The following is a 13,623-nucleotide window of genomic DNA, read 5'->3' as shown; positions in this document are numbered from 1 at the left end:
GCTAACTTTCTAAAAGTAGCATTTGCAAACACAGGATATTAAAATAAACTTTACTAGAATAAGTATTTTATTATTCTGAGTTCAGGCATACTAAATTCGACCTCCTACCATGTTCCCTGAGCTTGCTGGGATTATAGGGTGCAATAATTCCAGCAGCCCATCTTGGCCTATGAGAACAGGTAGCCTTACAATAGTGAAAAACGAAAATGGCTGTAATTCACTATTAGGACATGCCACACACATCATAGCTTGTCCTACCTTATGCTTACAATGCACCCTGCCCTTGGGCCTAACATAGGGGTGACTAATATGAAGTAAAGGGAAGGTTTAGACACTGGCAAGTGGGTGCACTTGCTCAGCCAGCATGACAGTACCAGACTGCACGCAGGTTCTGCAATGGCAGACCCTAGACATATTTTAAAAGGCTGCTTCTGTGGGTGGCGCAACCAGCGTTGCAGGCCCACTAGCAGTATTGGCATTCACAAGCCCTGGCACTCCTGGTGCACTTTACTGGGGGCTGACAGTAAATCTAATGAGCCAATCATGGAAATCAATTATAGGTACAGTTTACTTTGGGAGCACTTGCACTGCAGCACGGATTGGCCGTGGCGCAGTGCCCTGAGCAGCAAACACCATCAAAACATCTGAGGCACATCAGAAAGAAGTGGAAGGGAGACTCACGCCAAGGTGCCAGGTCTAACAGCCACTGCTTGAGTGCGTCCCTGCTGAAAGAATTCAGAGCAGTCATTAATACGCCTGACTCACCTTTGTCGAGTAGACCATGGAGGTCATCAGGAGTTACAAGTAGGATGGATTCAGTACCATTGTTTGATATGGAAACTGCTTGTGCCGCGTCTAGCAGGCTGTTAATTTGCTAGAAAGATGATGGGTTATTTACTGTGGCTACAGCAATTTTTTAAAGAAATAGGAGCAGTGGCTTCGAAAGGTAATTGGTGAGATCTTGAGAGATAGGTTGTTTTCGGTAATGGCTTCACAGTGGCTTGCTTCCACATAGAAGGAGCAATGTCAAACATGCAAGAGGAATTTCAAATGTTCTGGATAAGGGGAGAAAACATGCTTTTTAAAAGTCTGAAATGGTTTGGGCGGACCTGGGTCCAGTGGTGAACCAGAACTGAATGAGAAGAGTTTTGGTGTCTTGAACTAAGTTTCCATCCACTGGTAGTGGAAAAGAGTTATAAATGATTTTAATTTTAAAAGAGAAATAGTTGGCTAAGTCTTCACACAAGGCATTAGGCGTCAGGATGACCGCTTGTATACACTTAGACTGTAATAGCTTGCTGAATATTCTGAAAGTTTCTTTAGTAGTGATGCGCTCAGAGTAGTAGGGAATTCTAGCTTTCCGAATGGTAGCAGTATATTGTCTACGAGCTGGAACGTAGGATATTCTGTTCTCTGGGGTCATGTGTTTCCTCAAATGAAATTCTTTCAGTTTACAAGTTTAGGGGTCAATTAGGCCATGCAGGCGGTGTCGATCCGTCCACCATCCTTGCCCATCCGCCACCTATTCCCCCCCCCCACCATATTACAATGGCGGGGGGGGACCGCGGCGGATGGGAAGACCGCGGCGGAAAAGCTCTAATATGGTGGCGGTGTCTATCAGACACCGCCAGCCATATTAGGATGTGCTGGGGGCTATGCCTTTCCGTGGCGACAATGCCGCCACAAAAAGGCATACGGTCCTTGCATTGGGGGCCCGTTGTGGGCCCCCAGGGTGAAGGGGGGATGGGGGTGCACATGGGGGGTACCTATGGTACCCCCCTGCGTTTCAAAATACAACATGGCAGGCACCGCGCGGTGCCTGTCATGTTGTGAATGAGTCTCCCTCATGTGAGGTTAATAAATACTTCTTTTGATATTACAGCTTCCATGCCAATCTCTTCCTTGTTGGTTTAAGGACCAGGTGTATCAGTGAACCCCTAAAAAGGTTTTTATTTCTACACTCCTACAACCTATGCCATACAGTGTATGGCCATGTCGAGTAGGCTCATGTTGCAGGGTGAGACCTGCTGCCACACCCTCTATCCACTGCCATTGGCTAGGGTACCAGCAGAGTCTTTTATCATGTGTAGCTGCATTGGTTGCAGACCTTGGCTCTTAGTCACCTGACTCACACCAAGTCCCTACTACACCCCTAGCCTACTTTGCACAATCTATGACCTTACAGCAGGCTGTGGTCTCACTTACTCCCCTTGGCTGCACCCTTCGTTTCACCCACCTCTATCAGCTGCAACGACTTCCACAGTTTCTGGGCACAAACACAGACCACAAGACCTTTAAAAACAACCAGATTATTATGACTTTATTGTGTTTCAATTCGTTATTAAAGTTTTACAAATTAAACTGGACAACATTGCAGCCAAGTAGTATAGACAACATTCTGCACACTGATACATAAGGACAGTGTGTCGGATGATATTGCTTCCTCTTGCGTTGAACTGAAAAACATATATACAGCTCCTATATAACGGAGGTCCAACCCATAGCACGAAATCTGAGCTGTACATCGTTTCCCCTAAAACCTAAAGGGCAAGAGACAATCGCAGGGGCCCTAGTGGTGAGGGAGAATGGCAGGGACTGCAGAGGATTGTTGCCACTAGTCCGGAACAGTGGAGCAATACGAATGCAAATCGCGAGCGTGGGGACAAGCGGTACGAGAAATCTGAACGTATGGCAAGACTGAAGTGTCTCCGGATACCACAAAGTAAGAATAGGGAGTGTGGGATAGGGAAGAGGAGTAGGGTAACCAACTGGCATGGGTGCAAATTCAGGATGGTGAGTGTAAAAATTCAGAACAAAGGGTCAAAATCCAGGATCAAAATTCAGGACGGAAGGTCAAAATTCAGAACAAAAATTCGGGACAAAAGGTATGTTTTACAGACACATCAGTGCCATTGCGAGATGTAAAGCAGCATGCATAGGATGCAGCTAATTGAGACATGCAGTGCTGGACTAAAGTGGAGTCCTCCGAGTGGCCAGCTTTATGTGTCAGATCGCTTCAAGCATTCCATGTCTGTTCAGCTGGTGATCAGTGGTATATGGGCTGGTACAGTACTGAATGATGGATAAGACCCATAGCGGACAGGTCTTGTGTGAGTATAAGGGCATGAAGCAGGAAAAACGAGTTATTAACCAGCCTGCATGAGCTATGATTAGCTGCAGACTGTTGAGCATTATGGTATTATTGTGGGTTAGAACGGTGACATAGGAGTTTGTATTACTGTGTAATGCCCTGGCTAGCCATACATCAGCCCTCCTTATTTCACATGTATGTTGGAAATAGTATACTGCTTGGGCTGTTTCATTTCTGTGAGCTGTAAACTGCAGCTTCTCATTGATGCATCGTAGTGTGTTACAGACTAGAAACTATGTACACTGTTAAGGCATAATTGTAGGGCAGAAGGAGGCACTGTCTTTTACGTACAGAACATGTTCTATTGAATGGAAGGAAAAAGCCAACATGCAGTTTCACTGATAAAACTATATAGAACACAAATACTAATGTGAGGAAATGTGGTTTCAGAAAATACATCAGAGAAGAAGAGGTGTGGCGCCGCGGCTAGGGCGACTGACTCCGGAATCTGGGGATCACGGTTCGATCCCCGGGTCCGGCGGCAGATTAGCCCAGCACCATGTGACTCTGGGCAATAGCTTGCTTAATCTTCCCGACGGCCCCCAGCGCCTAGAGACCCTTATGGGTGATTGTGCGCTTTACAAATGTGGATTATTATTATTATTATTATAGCCCGGGGCCTTTCCCGATGTCATCTGCATGATGGCTGTCCTGAACTCGTCGTCTTTAAACGGAGCCGCCAAGAATTCCCTTTGATTATCGCCTAGCCGCCTCAATGTGTTATTTTCAAGGTAGGAAGTAAAATCTGAGGGTTTGGTCCTTCAGGACTTGTAAAGGTTTGTGTAAAATTCAATGAAGGTATGTAAAATTGCAAGACTATCTCTGTGATGAGTCCCTGAGTCATCCACTACATTCAGAATATAGTTGGAGAAGCGGGTTAGTCGGATCTTCGTCGCCAGCGCCCTGCCAGGCCTTTCCCCCTCCCCATACCTGCGCCCAGTGAAGTATTTGCAGTGAAAGCGAACCTCTCACGCAGCTGTGTCTGTATACTCAGTGATTTTATCTCTAAGTGTTACTTTCTGAGCCCCAGTGGGATCCTGCCACATATCTGTTTCCAGTTGCTTTATTTCCCTATCGAGGCAGCGCAATCTACGTTGTATATCTCTGAGGACTACATAGCTTTTTGCTATACAAAAACCACACACCGTTACTTTAAGAGGCTCCCAAAGGGTGCTCATGTGAGTGACGGAACCTTTATTCCGAATGAAGAAGTCAGAGATCTCCTCCCCAAGCTCCGCCTTGAAGGCAGTATCTAATAGGGCTTCTGGCACTAACCCCCAGGTTTGGGGGGAAGCGATCAGACTAGGGGGCGCAATCAGGGGCATAACAAAGGCCCCCGCGGTGCGGTGGTCCCAAGCTCCAGGTGGCCCCTGCAGCGCACAGTGCACTCACACTGTAAGTGTCTGTCTTTGGGACCTAGGTTTAAAGCTAATGCATGTCGCTTTTCACTGCATACTGCGCGCGCTTCAGCGCTGTCTTCAGCCTCAAGGTGGGGCATAGGGTGAGGCAGAGCTGCGCTGGTGTGACAGAATTGTCATGCGCAGTGTAAATACACGTGCAGGGTGTTGATGGGTCCGTGACCACCTGCCTGCTGGTCCTGCACCCCGAATGATGGACTGCCGTGCTCTCTGCCCCTGCCTGCTCCTCCCCCGTGACCTGTGCTCCACATTTCCTACGCACACACAGCCTGATCCAGGAGGCCGCTCTCCATGTTGCCTCTGCTCACTGCTCCTGCTTCCTGTCTGGCCTCCTTGCTGCTTCTCCACCTGGGCTTCATCCGCCGGTGCACGGCCAACCCCAGGGTCGACTTCACCCACAGGGAAGCGGGGCACTGGGTGCAGACCCGGCTGCAGGACAGGGTGAGCGTCCTGGGGATGATGGAGCAGAGGGTGGGAGGCTGTAGAGAGCAGGCCCGGGGGCCTTTTGGGGAAAATTCTGTAACTTTGAGGAACCATCCTTGGATGAATGAAACATGGATATTATCAGCAGGTGGTTGGATGTAAAACACGGATGTTATTATCACAATGTATGTGGTATTTCTATAGTGTCAACTTAGCCAAAAGCTAGTGGAGCGCTGTTCAGGGCTCGACTGTGTAGTGTAGCTCCTATATTCCCAATAGGCTCTGCGCATTGGAATAATATATCCTATAGTTTAGACGTAGGACTGAGGTCGACCAGGTCTCTATTGAATATATTAAACTTAATTGTGAGTGCCAGCTATCTCAGAGGTCACTAGAAACTTTCCCGAATTCACAAGAAGGGGTTAGTTTCTGACAACCGCATAAACGTGACAACTTTGTTTCCCAAGAATAAGAATATATCTCTCAGAGTCACGGAACCAACAGATAAGTATTTCACTCAGTGAATCGTGCATGCTTTGTTTCTACAGAGTTGCAGAGAAATAGAGAGACAGGCGTTTTCAATAAAAAGGTTTATTGAACAGTCTTCTTTCTCATGCAAGAGAAATGAACTGCTACAATCATTAGACAGACTGCAAAGTATAATGCGTACAGCGTAAACAGTAATATGAAATAATACTGTAAGAGCATTGTATGGTTTCTAAGCCATATAAAAATACATACACAAATAACATTGACTAAAATACTCAACTGGTGCCTCTAATATACGCCTACCCCAATGTACCTAACCTAAGTCTAGTACGCGGGAAGAAGTAAGTATTGTGTAGCATAGGTTTTTATTTTTCTTTGCCAAGAATCTACCAAAGGTTTCTCTAGGTTTTAATCAGCTCCATACCTTGGTTAGAATGAGAATGAAGGAGGTCTGGTATCTCAATCTCGGTACTCGATTTCCCAACACCCTGCAAGGGGAGCTTGGAAACACTGGAGCTGGATTCTCAGCAGGAGAAGGGCAGCCTCTTGATCAGTGCGTCAGCTGGAGAGTCGGCTTCCTTCGGCACTTGCTGTAGCGAGCTGCGTCGGGCAAGTAGATAGTCGAACTGCTCCAAACCACCGTAGCTTGCTATAGCAAGTGAAGGTATATTCATACCTTGAAGGTCTTTAGGAATGCCACAGTTTGACGTAAAGTCGGGCATAAGAAAGTCATAATGAACCCCTTGGGAATAGTTGTTCATTGTAAAACTAACTGAGTTCTTGGAGAAATCAATATTCAAGCAAGGGGAAGTCCCTGACTGCTTAAGCCGATTTTCCAAGAAATCGTTGTGACGTTTGATACGGGTGGAAGTAGCCATGCCTGTATTTGGGTAGCATGGGCTATGCCTAAATAATGGATTGTTTTATGTGCCTATGTAAGGTCAACGAGAATTGTACCTATATAAGGGCATGAATCGGGAACATTCATTCGGAGCCTAAAACGCCACACAACACCCACTCCACTTTCTTATGTACGACATTACTAAGTTCTAAACACAGTAATGCATATCTAAACATGATGTGTTAAAAACCCACCCAAAATACATAAAAATGCATTGGAACTGGTTGTACACGAAAAGAGCATTTTTGCTGTACGCATTTAAAGCAATGTTTCATTCAAAGCATAAAGTTTGACATTTGAAATGCTATCCGAATGGATCATGAAAATACATTTATGAAATGGCTCTCAATTACAGAAGAAAAAGTCAAGACCATTTCATGGCTGATTTATAAACTGTTTGGATGTGAACAAGGTCAAATATTGTCTCTTGGAAGTTTTTCAAAGAATTCTAGTTCTCTATGAATAGTTCTACTATGAGCAGATTACTTTGTGCAAATTTGGAGAATTTGGAGAATAAAATTAATCATAGGAAAAAGAGTTCCAAAGTTAGGACTTTGTTTTGAAAAAAATGAAGGTCGAATTCAGAGTCTCTCAGAACACTGTGTGCCAACTCAAAAGTCAGTATTATTGTTTTGAGAGAACATCAAATCTTCTAAGTCTGTAAAGAATTTGTCTACCATTGTAGGTGAAAGTTGGATTACCTCGTTAAGAAGATTAATCGCACATAGATGTGAAGCATGACCGTCAGCATTGGTCGCATTTGCAATGTTCGAATCCGATGGTACCTGTGCGCCTGTCGCTTCTCGTACCTCACCGTCAGCATTTTGCGCCTGTGAGATCTCAATGAATGCCTTCATCAGAATTGGTAGCCTGGGCTGGCGGCGGCTACGGTGGAGCTCCAAGCCTCCACGTAGCACCTAGGGATCTTGCTCCTTGCTCCTACCCCCCTCGTGGATGATGGTGGCTGGCGGCTGGCGGCTCTGATGCTCACGCGCTGATTTTCGATTTGGTGAATTCGGTGGGTGTTTGCCACGGTTTTTCACCCTTCCTGTGAAGCTGTATGTGGCCTTTCGCCTGACGGGCTGGAGAGTTGCAGTTGATCGGCCTCCGCCTTGGTAAGGACACAGTGGCTTGGTCCGGCTTGTGGACTCATCTTGTCGTTTTCTCTCGCTGCTGGCTTAGGGGCTCACGGATTCCGGGCTGGGAAGACACTGTTCTCGGACTTGGCAGCTGCAATTACTCTTGGTGAGTGCCTCTCTCCTGGAAGTTTTCCCTTTCGGACTCCAGTTATTTATTGTCTACGGGTTGCAGGCGATTTGTCCGTTTGTTCAGGAGCTTTTTGGGAAAGTCACGGACTTCATTAACCAGAATCCTTCACCTGCTTGTCGTTTTTGTACTTTTTGACTCGGATCTTTAATTTTTGATACAGGCGCAAACTTTGTTAACAGTCCATCCCTGTGCATGGTCCTATTTGTGTAAGGGATAAGATAGTACTACCTTTGCATACAGTATGGGCAAACTTCTGAATGCGCGTAATAAGGCGCGAACTCGCCGACAGCAGGCTAAAGATGCAGCCAATGCCAACGCTGTTAAATCAGCGGACCCAGTGGATGACAGGGATGAGACCTCCGCACACTCCTCGGCAAGCTCAGATGAGTTGGAGGAGTTACTATAAGGAACACCTGCCCAATCCTGCCCAGGAGACAGCAGTGGGAAGGCCGAAACAAACTGGTGCACTAAATCCGATATTGGCCGAGGCTTTGACCAGCCAATCTACTCAAGACAATCCGAATGTAGAGAAACGAGTGAAACAGGAGGAACAGGAGAAAAAAGCCAAAACTCCAAAGCAGTTTCCATTATTCGAGAAAAAGTCTGGGATACCTCCTTCAGATAATCTAACTCAATTGGCCTCAGCCTCAGTAATAAGTTTCCCTTTGGAGATGCTGGTCAGCACTTGGCCCTCATGCAGCTCGAGTTTGAACTCAGCGGTCAATATTATATCAGGGTATTCAGCAATTTCAGGATCAAAAGGAGATGAACATGCGAACATTCTGGCGCCTTTGGTGGACCACTTTAGTCCTATACTGGATATGGCCACTGAGACGGAGGGCGAAATGAAGATGTCCGTCAAGGACATGCTAAATCTAATATTAGAAGAGCTGAGAGAAATGAAGAGGTTTCAAAAGGCGGTACTCACTTCAATACATCAGAGGCTTGACAAAATCGAGGATTTAGTTACCACCTTTCCAATTCGTCTGCAAGAAGCAGAGGGCCGAATTTCCAGCTTGGAGGACCAAATGATTGAGGTCAAAAAGGATGTTAAAACTGCGTCCAAAGCTACAAGAGCGTTGGAAGGAAGATCGGACGACTTGGAGAACTTTAATCGAAGATCCAATCTGCGAATAGTGGGGGTTCCAGAAGGAATTGAGGGGTCAGATCTGGTTCGGTGGGTCACCTCTTTTTTACAGCAGGGAGTGATTCCTGAATTCAAAGGAGACTTAACAATTACTAGGGCCCACAGGGTTCCGGCGCACCCTTTTCCAAATTCAACTCTCCCTCGCACTATTCTGCTCAATTTTTCAGATGTCCGGATCAAAGATCAAATTCTAACTAAGGCTATCCAACAGAGACAGTTTCCTGTAAATGCAACGGTTAAGTGCAGAATCTTTTCTGACATGTCTGCAGCAGCAGCCCGAAGAAGGAAGGAGTTTGTAAAAATTCGACACCTTTTTAAAGCCAAGGGGGCCCAAGCTTCGATTGCTCAGCAATCGTAGCTGAAAGTGTTGATCAAAGGCAAATTCCATATGCTATCTGATGTGGAGGAAGCACAGGAACTGCTCAAGGACATTTCTGATGTATAGGAGGGCTAGATACCGCTGACTGATTGCCTTAAATTGTTTATTAGTTATATGTTTAAGAGATGTCGATGTTTTTGGTTTCCTTTTAAGAAGTATGGGGGGTGCTGAAGCGAGGAGCAAGGCCCATGGGCCTAAGGGGTGTAATATCACGACACCTCATGTTAAGGGGTAAGGGTCTGTGGCTAGTGTGGGGGAGGGAAGGAAGAGTAGGAGATGGGCCACAGGCAAGGGGGTGTTGGGGGATGGGATCCACGGGTGTTTTGGGAGAAAAAGGAGGGTGAAAATGAAGTCCGGATTGGTATTTTGGTTGTCTGATTTTTTGGCCAATGTTTCTTTATATATGCCTTGAATAGACAATATGAACTGACAGCAAAAGGCGTACTGTTTGCGTTATTGAGTAGTAAAGATTTATGGGGGGTAGGCTGAAAATATCTTCGTTCAATGTTAATGGTCTAAATAATAAAAATAAAATGCGGGCTATAGAACTCTGGATTAAGACTGAAAATCCATCTGTTATTTTATTACAAGAGACGCATATTTCGGCTATAAAAGTGGATGGATTCTTGATGTTTAAATCTTGGGCTTCTCATAGGAGTTTCTCCTCGTTCTCTGAATCTCAGCGGGGGGTTACGTTTTTTAAAAATAAAAATATGCATGCTGAAATTACACAAACAGAAGAAGATGGGTTAGGTCGTTGGTGCTGGGTGACTTGTAAAATTAAAGATAGACTAAGACCCATCACCTTCGTAAGTTTCTATGCCCCAGTAGATGATAATTTCAGAATTTACGAAGATCTGTTTCAATCCTTATTGATGGTCCCAGTGGATATTGTCATCGGTGGTGATTTTAACATTCTCATGGATGTGAAACTTGATACTACTACCCAATTTAAGAAGCAGTCCAAACCTAAATCATGGAAATCTATTCTGAATTATTTGACAACGCTTGACCTTTGCGATCGATGGCGATCGCAAAACCCCTTTAAAAAAGAGTTTACTTGCTGGTCAGGGAGATTTAAGACCTCGTCCCGTATCGATTTTTTTCTTGTTTCCAGACAACTTTGTCATATGCGAACATTTCATAATGGGTTTTCAGACCACGCGATGCTAGTCGCTGAGTTTGTTCTGGGGCCCAATCCTCAAATTCCTAAACACTGGGTATGTAATAAAAAATACTTGTATGACGAAAACTGGGTTGCAGCATTAAAACTCGAGATCACAGACTTTATTTCTCGTAATATTGAAACAGCTCCTCTTCATATGGTCTGGGATTCCCTGAAGGCCTTTATCCGTGGGATAGTTATAGAGAAAGATGCAGAAGAGCTAGCAGCTGCCAGGTCTGCCCGGAATTTGCTGCAACAAAGAATACAGACATTAGTGATCTTAAGGCAGCAAGACGTCTCTGGTAATATTCATAAACAACTAAACGAGGCTAAGTGAGAAAATCAGTGCAATGCTCTTTGCTCAGAGTGGGGAGATTTTTCGCAGGCAATCACAAAAAATATATGAAGAGAGTTATTTCACTGGGAGATTTTTAGCCTGGCAGGCTAGAGAACAAACCGCTTCAAATCTAATCCACAGTTTAAAATGCCCAGTGTCCCATATCGAAACATCAGATCCAACGGAGATTGGGAAGATAATGCTCTCTCACTATAACAATATCTATAATCAGCAGCAGACCATAGATCATCAAAACGTAACAAATTTTTTAGAAAAACAGGGATTGCCCTTGCTCTCCTTAAAAGAGCAATTAATAATGGCCTGTCCATTTTCCACTGAGGAAGTGGAGTCAGTAGTGAAAGATCTCCCAAATGGTAAGGTCTGTGGTCCTGATGGGCTGCCTGGTGAATTTTTTAAGGTTTTCTTTAGAACTTTTTCTGATCTTCTTTTGAAACTATTAAATTCTATGTTAGAGGGTGGCCCAATCCCTGACTCATTTCGGGAAGGTACCGTGGTGAGCTTTTTGAAGAAGGGGAAAGAAGCAAAAGATCCTAATTCATACAGACCGATTACACTATTGAATTCCGATTATAAAATCACCACAAAACTATTATCAATGCGCTTTAATTCAATATCACCAGATCTGATTCACCCTGACCAAAATGGGTTTATAGCTGGTCGACAGCTTATAACAAATACACATTTTTTGGTTGAGGCCTTAGATTACTTTGAGACACGGGGGGTTCCAGCATTAATCTTATTATTAGACGCCGAAAAAGCTTTTGATTTGGTGGTTTGGTCAACATTATTTATTATTTTACAGCACTTTGGGATCCCAGAAAAATTAACACACTTAATACGGAATCTTTATATGAGTGCCAAAGCCACTGTTATTATAAATTCAGCCTTGGTTGGCTCGGTGTCAGTTAAGCGGGGCACGAGGCAAGGGTGCCCATTGTCACTGGTCCTTTTCGCTTTTTTTATTGAACCGCTGGCAGCAGCAATTCGGAACGGTATTAATTTTTTTCCACCCGTAACTTGTTTGTCTAAAATAAAGTTATATGCAGACGATAATATGTTGCTAATCAAACCGGATATGCAGTCTCAAACTCATGCTCTTCAGATTTTTGAAGACTTTGAGGCTCTGGGGGTGTACCGGATCAATAAAAAGAAAACGGACATTTTGGTGTGTGGTGGTATAGACCCGCAACTCCATTCGGATATTGCCCGTGGTATTAATAATAAATCCAAAAGATATCTTGGAGTTTTTTTCCGGCTTCTGTGCAGGATCTGTATATACTAAACTTTGATCCCCTTCTCCAGAAAGTTCGTTCAATGTTCACACGGTGGAATCCTTTGCCACTTTCGATTCTTGGGAGGGTCGCCTTAATTAAAATGTCTATTTTATCCTTATTTAATTTTTTGTTTTCGACCATTCCCTGCTATTTATCAGGTGCTTTTTTTTCTAAGATAGAATCCTTGTTTTTAGCTTTTATATGGGCCAAAAAGACGCCACGTATTTCAATGGGAAATCTATATGAGGATACAGAGCAAGGAGGCCTCTCCCTACCTAACCTTAGGGACTACTACAACGCGTACTTTGCACAATACCTAGCAAGGTTTAGGAATAAAACTGTCAGCCAGAGTCTATTCATACATTTTTTCTTTGATTTAATTTGCCTTGAAATCCAGATACCCTCTCCCCTCTTGGTAGTAAAATCTCCCAAATTTGTACGACACAAGATATTGACTTGGTTCTTTAAGAAACGTTGCGCAGTGTTAAAAAGATACTCTCTTTCTTATCTGAATTTAAACACCCCCTTGATTAGTGCATTTTAATTTCTAGGAATCAGAATAGGGTCGGATACACTTGACAATTGGGGGCAGGCCGGGTTTTCTAAAATCGGGGATTTTTTTAAGAAATGGGTCATGGATTCCCCGGTAGAAATGATATGTTTAATTCCTGGAAATTTTCTGTTGATAGGGTCCTATCATTTGATTTTTAGAATCCTCAGGCAACTGGATTGCACACAAATTAGTTTACCCACCCAACTGTTTAACAATCTTTTTTTGGAGGAGCGGCTAAGAAAACCCGGGGAATGGAAACGCTGCCTCGCACAGTGTAAAGAGACAGATCTAAGTGTAAAGGCAATTAGAAAATGGCAGGATCAAGAGGACCATGTGCTACCTTTGATTTCCTGGAAGACCATTAATAATTTTAATTTTAGTACATTGAGGAGAGCCAATTGGCGCAGAATGTTATTTTTTAGTAAGTGGTTGCTTTATCGTACACCAGCAGTCATTGCCAAAATGTACACAGATACTTCATCTAACTGTTTTAGATGCTTGAATCATGCTCCGGCCAATTGGTCTCATATCATGGTGTATTGCTTTAAAATTCAAGATTTCTGGGCCGAAATATTTGCATTTTTTCGAACTTACCATAAGAATTTGCCCGTTTTAAATGTAAGATTAATGTTATATGGTTTCGATCCGGATCTTATGTTGTCTGACCATTTGGCTAAATTAGTGTACATTGCAATGACAGTGGCGCGATCACTCCTATTAGAGAAATGGCGGTCAGAGCAGATTCCTTCTTCGCAGGAATGGCTGCGGAAAATAAGTCGAGTGCGGCAAAGCGAACAAGTTTACGCTTTGAGAATAGGGGGATAAGGAAATTTGAAAAGATGTGGGGATCTTATTTGAATAACTGTATCTAAGATATTATGGTATATGAGTAATTGGAGGTTAATGATATCCGTTGTTGGTATTCTAGGCTGATTACGTTATAAAATATGGCCAATGACAAATGTTTATGTCTATTCTATGTACTATGTGTTTCTTTTGCTACTAAAGGACTTCAATAAAAAAAATGTAAAAAAAAAAAAAAAGAATTGGTAGCCGCTGGGGACAACACAGTGCATGAGCCGTCACTGGTCCAAGC

This window comes from Lissotriton helveticus, chromosome 5_1 (assembly GCF_964261635.1).
Source record: "Lissotriton helveticus chromosome 5_1, aLisHel1.1, whole genome shotgun sequence".
In the NCBI taxonomy this organism is placed as follows: Eukaryota; Metazoa; Chordata; class Amphibia; order Caudata; family Salamandridae; genus Lissotriton; species Lissotriton helveticus.
This window is presented reverse-complemented; position numbering follows the sequence as displayed.